At 39.3% G+C, this 7,913-nt stretch overlaps 1 protein-coding gene and 1 long non-coding RNA gene across 3 annotated transcripts in view; one reads left to right on the top strand and one right to left on the bottom strand.

Annotated features, from left to right (window-relative positions):
• nectin1b (nectin cell adhesion molecule 1b) overlaps positions 1-7,913 on the bottom strand; it is a 208,161-nt gene that overhangs the window by 77,376 nt on the left and 122,872 nt on the right. The window lies entirely within an intron of this gene.
• The window catches only part of LOC116673846 (uncharacterized), a 352,638-nt gene that overhangs the window by 240,724 nt on the left and 104,001 nt on the right, over positions 1-7,913 (top strand). The window lies entirely within an intron of this gene.

Genomic DNA, 7,913 nt, shown 5'->3' with positions numbered 1-7,913 from the left:
TACATCTTGGTTAAAAAGAATAATGTGTGACCAATCCAAGCTCTTACTGTCAGCCGTGAGATTTATGTTTGTATTCTAGGGGCCAAATATAATCTTGCTTTGCATTAAAGGTAAGCAGACTGAAAGATAAATCACGGTTAATCCTCTAAAACCTCTACAGTATGATGGAATCTCGCATAGTCCTATCATACAGCAGCAGATTAAAGATGGATGAGTTTTGTCCCTCCATAACTTCTCCAACCTCAACATTCACACTCCCCAGCTTCCGTCTATGTATTTATGTATTGGACCAAAGCGACCAACCTGGCCTTCACATTTTAACATCATACAGCTTAACAATTTTTTTTTTAAATCTCTGCATGTTTACACACTGCAAATGAGCCAACACAAGGAGCTCAAGTTTCCAACCGTCCTTCCGTGTGATAGTTACTTCAAAAGTGAAGAAAATAGCGTGAGGAGAACTAGATATGAGTGAGAATTCAGTGAATATAGTTTCAATTGTGCTCACTGAAAAGGAAACCAAATGGCAGCAAAAAATCAGTGGAAGCCGAGGTAGTCAGACAGAGATTGGCTGACTGAGCCCCTGTTTGCACGAACATTTTGAAAAACTGAGACATTTCCCTTTGTTTGTGCCCTTTGTTTACATGGAAACTGAGAATTAGCCTCTGAAAATGAGTCTTTCCTAAAACTCCGGCCAGAGTGGAGATTTTTGAAATCTTCATTTTCACGTTTGCGTGTATACTGAGACAAACGGAGGTTTAGGCAGCCGAGGAGGTGAGGAAGAGACGAGAGAGAAAAGGCTCGTTCGAGATGAACTGCGCCTCGCCTGTAAAGTGGACGAGAGCCGGCGGTCGCAGCAGGGGGCGGTGACGCTTTTTTTCAATGTTTGTCACTTTTTTTGTACTTTGTCAACACTACATAACACTAACTTATTAACTTTAGAATTTATGGTCAATAAACTTAATTTATAGGAAATTGGACCTACTGTTTGAGTTAGAAAGCAGAAATTAGGAATTATTTTGACTAAAATTAAAGGACAGGATGTTGTTGGATAATCACAGACTGGAACATGTCAACTTTTACTCAACACTATTTCAAAACCATTGCAATTTTGTTTCAAATAAATATAAGACTGAATAAGACAACCCAAAATTAATGAAAGTAGAGATTTGTACTTGCCAAAGAGCGTTCAATCATGTTACTTTGGGTAATTACAATTGGGTAGTTAAAGAGAACATTGATATAGGAAAACAGGTCACTTTGACCCAAGGACAACATGAGGGTTAAAACTGAGAGGTTGAAATGTCCATTCATGAAAACAGCCTGAAACTTCAGTTAAGTGGGGAGTACAACCAGGTGAGATCAATATCCCCTAACGACCTTCAGCTACAGTGGTGCTCAAAAGTTTACATACACATGCTTAAGTTGACTAAAAAGAGGAATAAAAAAATCATGTTTTGGAAATTTATTTTAATACCTAAATAAAAAAATGAGGTAAAATCCAACCTTTAAGGACACCAATTTTCTTTGTGATTGAATAACGTATTGTAAATAAATAAATGTTCTTATTTAAAATACAGGGGTCATAAGTATACATACCCCTATGTTAAATTCCCATAGAGGCAGGCAGATTTTTATTTAAAGGCAGTTATTTCATGGATTCAGGATATTATGCATCCTGAAAAGTTCCCTTGGCCTTTAAAATTAAAATAGCCCCACATCACCACATACTCTTCACCATGCTTAGAGATAGGCATGGGATACTTTCTATAAAATCATCTCTCAATGCAAATCAAACCAGGTATTGGTCTAACTGAAATAAAACCATGCCTATCTCTAAGCATGGTGAAGAGTATGTGGTGATGTGGGGCTATTTTAATTCTAAAGGCCAAGGGAACTTTATCAGGATGCATAATATCCTGAATCCAGGAAATAACTGGCCTTTAATAATAAAAATCTGCCGGCCTCTATGGGAATTTAACATAGGGGTATGTATACTTATGCCCCCTGTATTTTAAATAAGAACATTTATTTATTTACAAAACGTTATTCATTCACAAAGAAAATTGGTGTCCTTAAGGTTGGATTTACCTCATTTTTTAATTAGGTATTAAAATAAATTTCCAAAACATGATTTTTTTATTCCTCTTTTAGTCAACTTAAGCATGTGTATGTAAACTTTTGAGCACCACTGTACATCCTCCAGGCTTCTGCAGCTTTTAGTTAGCTTATCTGAGCTGTGTTGTGTTTCAGTAAGTGGAAACTAGCAAGAACATAATAGTATCTTCTCTTAGCTCTGGAATGTTATCTGCTGAAGTACAGTTTATTGATGCTTAAGTGATTCATTGTGGCTGCTAGACGGGCAGACAAAATGAATAAGTCCATTCACTATATAATAATTTGCCGTGTTTTTTGCTTTTTTAAAGATTGCTGGCGATGTATCTTCCCCATCCAGATGTATAAACAATCTGAACGACAATAGTAACTGGGATGTAAAGTCTATTTTGCAACATTGTTGGGTTAGGCTCTGGAGCTCATGGCTCTCAGAGGGTTAACAATATGTAGGCTACATGGTTCCTAAAAAAACATACTAAAACAAGTGTGATGTTTTGAATACGCAGAAAGTTTGTAAGAATAAAGGGGAATGATAATTTCCTTTTACATGAATAAAAACATGTGCACCATATATTGTTGCGTGAATATTCACCAGAATGCAGGAAATGAGGGGTTTGACGCTAAAACAATTCTGAGGGCCGACCCTCAGACCCCCCTGGTTGTAATGTGTTTGTCCCAATGTTGAAGCAAAACCTACGCCCAAGGTTGTCTCCATAATACCTAACAGCAAACGCCCTTTTCTCTTGAACTGGTAAAATGACCATTGCAAACAATAATGTCCATTCTATTTCCAGCCTGGTCTCACAGAATTCCGTAAAATGGTGTCAAGGAATGTGTGAAAAGTCTGTGTGGCCACCACGGAAAACAATGCCAATGTAAAGTCAAAAAGAAGATGACGTAGCATTAGGAGCAACTATAGTTGCGAGTCGTATGAAAATCTGCTTAAGGAGGTTGGTTGGGGGGGTGGATGGGTCAAACAACACAGGGACTAGTGTCCCGCGTGTAATGTTTCTTAAAGTCACTTTCTACTTTTCCTAAACCCATCTGTGCCATTTTCCCGTGTGTCACCAAACTGTAAGCCCACCCACGACCTTTTCCTTAGCTTAAAGGCCCCATGGCATCAAAATTTAACTTTATGAGGTTTTGTAACATTAATATGCATTCCCCCAGCCTGTCTATGGCCCCCCAGTGGCTAGAAATGGTGACAGGTGTAAACTGAGCCCTGGGTATCCTGCTCTGCCTTTGAGAAAATGAAAGCTCAGGTGGGCCGATCTGGATTCTTGCCCCTTATCAGGTCATAAGGAGCTAGGTTACCTCCCCTTTCTCTGCTTTGCCCACCCAGAGAATTTTGCCCCTCCATGAGAGAGAGACATCATGGCTTTCAAACAGGCAAAGTGGCAATTGGTCAAGGCCACACCCCCCAGCCTCCACTTTGCTCCCTCGCTCCCTCTCATCTCCTCAAATGCTACAGACTCAGAAATGGCACGTACTAAGGAAAGCTCATAGTGGGACTGGCTCTAGTGGCTGTAATTCTGCACCAAGGCTGAATTTTGGGAAAGAGACTTCAGATCCAGTATTAGGGGACCACTAAGGTCTATATAAAAGAGACTTCAGATACAGTATTAGGGGACCACTAAGGTCTATATAAAAGAGACTTCAGATACAGTATTAGGGGACCACTAAGGTCTATATAAAAGCATCCAAAGAACACCATGTCATGGGACCTTTAAGGAGCTGTGTTTATTTCACGGAATTCTTCCCAGGCCCATCACGGAATTCTTTGCGATTCCTTAAAACTGACACAGATTTTGAGGTCATTTCACAGGATTCTGAGAACATTCACAATGAGCTAAAAGAGGGTAAAAAAAGTTCCAGAGCTGCAACATTGAGAGATTGTTCTCTGTGGGATATATAATATATAATATATCTAATATAATGCAAGCAATCTTTCTCTCACTACCCACAGTCATGCATTGCTAATATAAAAAGATTGGATCTTCTTCCCATATAATTATAATATTAATGGAGCTTGAATGTATGTTAGCCAGAAAAAAACTGTGGTCATTTGGCTCCGCCCACTGTGGTTTATCCCAACCAATGAGATATTTTGCTCCTTGTGAGAAATGTTGGTATAATTAAACCCTCACTTGGTTGGTTGTTCTGAATACAGCATATATTGCTTTACAAATATTGCTTTAGATTTATCCCTACAGTGTCTATTGCCTGAGAGACCTCTCGTCTTTGATGATTGCCTCTCTCCCTTCCTCGCCCCTCTCCCTCCGCTTCTACATCTGCTTTCATTTTTCTCTGTGTTTTTGACAAACAGAGAAGAAATTCCAAACTGTGGTCGTTCTAAGCCAGCAGCCCCTCCCCCAGCTTTCTCTTGGCAGGATGGCTCGTGTCTCACATTTAATCGTGAATGCTTTGCCAGGCAGCTGGGCCTGGGGGAGATTCAGTGGGGGGGAACAGGAGAAACCTGATCCGGCGAGGTAGGCAGCGTACAGTTAAACCTCTCCATGAAGACCCAGGAGCCAGGCCGCAACAACACCATCATGATAGTTTGAACAGGAAAAAAAACATTGTCCGACTTGTTTTTGGTCAGTGGAATCAAATCAGAAGAAAGTGGCAGAAAAACACGGACATTTTAGAGAGGCATCGGGAGCACTTTCATGGCAAATTAATTGAACAGATGGAAAAGGGAAACGTCATTTGCTCTACATTCTGTCCCCTTGTCCCTCCATTTTTTTTTCTCTGTAAAGAATATGACTCTTGTCTACTGAATGAAAATGCAAACATTGCCAGGACATGTGTGATCTATTAAGCCGACCAAATTTAAAGCTCCACCAGTGGCCAGCCCCACATCACAGTGTCCAACATATTCACTCACATCCATCCTGTATAATTGCTTCCTCCAAGAGAATGCTTCAAGGGAACAGATAATTGAGTGGCACATGAACCTAATCATTTCTGCAGAGTCTCTCGAGGCCATTGGGAGGGACGAACTCTTTATCTCCCAAGTCTCAGAGGAGAACCTTTCCCTTAATCTCAATCTGAATTCAAAGAGAAGGGCATTACAATGGTGGCCACCAATCTTCGTCTTTTTAGCCCATCGAGTATTCCTCCCCGCCTATTGAAAACATGGAAGTTGATGAGGAAATGTTTTGAAGGTTGAATATTACCCTTCATTGACATCCTGGCAGTCGCTGATGCCACTGAAAAATCCAAACGTAGTCAACGGCAAGGGAAGCACACATTGAGCTGAGGCAGCTGGTTGTGATTGGCTGAGACACCTGTCAGTCATGCCCCTAAGCATATTTCTCTACAAGCCTCGATATCACCGTAATTCCCCACGAGGCACACATCATGTGCTAACTTCTTATGGCGTACATTGATTCACATTGACATTTTGAGAAATAAGTTTCATCCATTTGAGCATTTTAGAAAATCAGTGGAGTCAGAGATGGGTTTTTGGAAGCAGAATTGGTGAACTAGGGCACTTCCACTTTACTTTTTGACATTATTTCTTGGCTGGGGCCAGGCTGGTTGCCTGGAAACAGCTCAGGGCTAAGATATAGTCACATAATTCTATAACCCTTTTTTTTTTACACATTAAATGAACACAATATCAATGTGTTAAATAGTAGGCTGTAGAAGTGCTGGTAGGCGGATTCTCTAACTACTGGACTACTGTTTCCCTCTGTTACTAGTCTTTGTGCTAAGCTAAGCTAACCAGCTGCTGCGTGTAGCCTGTATATTTAACAAACAGATGTGAGAGAGGTGTCAATTTTCTCCTTCAGAAACCCAATAAGCATATTTCCCAAAATTTACATCTAACTATTCCTGTAAATGTTGCAGAACATTACCATTGAACATTGGGTTGTTTTGACTGATACTAAAGTTATTATTTTGCAGTACTTTAGAGATTGTAAGAACATTCATGATATTTTCTGTTTGGATTTATGGTAAACGTGCAAGATTTCAAGAGCAACTAGAGAAGTCAAATCATCTTTCAGCAATGTGCTTTATTTCACAACGTTTGAGCATCCTGCCATGTTTTATACTTATACTTTGCATTCTCAACTTGTACATATTCAAATATTTGTTCTTGTATTTTATTCCTCTTATAATTATTTCATGTATGCATATTGTATACTAGTATTTCATTTATGTTTGTATTCTGTGCTGTGTGACTGATTTTGCTGCTGCAACACTGATTTCCCATTTTATTAGGATCAATAAATATCTATCTATCTACTATCTATCTATCTATCTATCTATCTATCTATCTATCTATCTATCTATCTATCTATTTTTTTCTGTAGGGGTAGGTGTGAGGGACAGGGGATGTTTAGGGGGTGGTGTCAGGTCAACGGGAGAGTCCACATAGACGTCGGTATATAGCATCTTAAAGCTGGGAATCTGAGGATAAATGTGACATGCTGATCAGTACTGTGCACATAGAAATTGATCAGAAATATTAAAAAAATAAAAGAATTGATTCATTCATCAAAATAATTGGTGACAGTGTTTGTGGGCTTAGTACATTATCATGTGAGTTTACGAAACGTTCTTTATGAAGCAAATTCCTGTGTTCCTATGTTCACTTATGTCTTATAAATTGTTGCAGTAGTTTTTAATTCTCTAAAATGAATACCAAGGAATCGAAAGATTGATGCTGTGACTTGGTATAAAACGTTTGAAATTTGGAGATTTTCAGAAACCATACATCCTCTGAATGCCCCATGTCTCTTGTTTGTGGTCGTGAAATTTCACAAGGCTTTGATTATACTTGAGGTCAAGATATGACCTATTATTCAGTTCACACTCATTAAAAGTAAAAGCACTTACAGCCTCACACAGGAATACAATTGATCTCATTCAATCCACAAGAGTCTGAGCTTTAGCAAAGTCTAGCCCAACTCTGGAGTATTATTTAGCCACCTTACTGACAACCTAGTCCTGACACGGTTGGTACCATTGGATTCCTTAGATCTAGTTTTATTTGATCCAATCTGAGCCTGCTACAGCCCCTGAAAGGCAAGAATTTGCCCGTCAGATTGCCACGGTTACGGCTCTGTGACAGCTTCCAAAAGGACATCCAATAAAGAGGTTTCCTGTAGAAAAATCCAAAACACATGCTTGCAAATTACAGCTTATTTTGTCAAACGCTGTCTGATTGTAAAGTCAAATGGAAGGTTTGTGTTGCCTGTTCTTATGTGTTCTGAACACTCTGCAGATACCAGCCCCATTTTCTTCCATTATTATTATTTAAGCCTATCACCATGAGATCTGTACAACTATTCAAATGAAGCCTTATCCAGTGACAGTAATAACCATTGCTGGGTTCAATGTTTGCCTGTCGTGACTCATTAGAAACATCTGTAGTAGGCATGTCATTACCCACTCCTACACCACACAGCTGACAAAACTGTTCCACAGCAGACCTCAGAACAGACACTGTGTGGGAGCCATGTTGGTACGTGCTGGCAGAGGATAGGAACACCACATCATTTTATTTATATATTCTTTTTTTTTTTTTTACTTTCACACAATTTTGCCAATTGAAACTTATGCAAAACTATCCGAGAAAGACTGCGTCTGAACCATATTTATATATGACGACCACTCCGGTGCTGGAGACACAGGCTGTTGTCATTATGATGAAAATTTAAAACTTTTTTCCTTTTTCTTTTTTAAGACCTGAGAATGAGTTAAGCATGTGGTTTGATCGAACACGTCTGAAAGAAAATGCAGAGGGAAGAATCAATAACCTCATGTGAGAAAGATGATTAATTCAC

Source organism: Etheostoma spectabile, chromosome 3, assembly GCF_008692095.1.
Source record: "Etheostoma spectabile isolate EspeVRDwgs_2016 chromosome 3, UIUC_Espe_1.0, whole genome shotgun sequence".
NCBI classification, from domain to species: domain Eukaryota; kingdom Metazoa; phylum Chordata; class Actinopteri; order Perciformes; family Percidae; genus Etheostoma; species Etheostoma spectabile.
The sequence above is the reverse complement of the archived record's forward strand: the minus strand, read 5'-3'. Positions and strand labels throughout refer to the sequence as shown.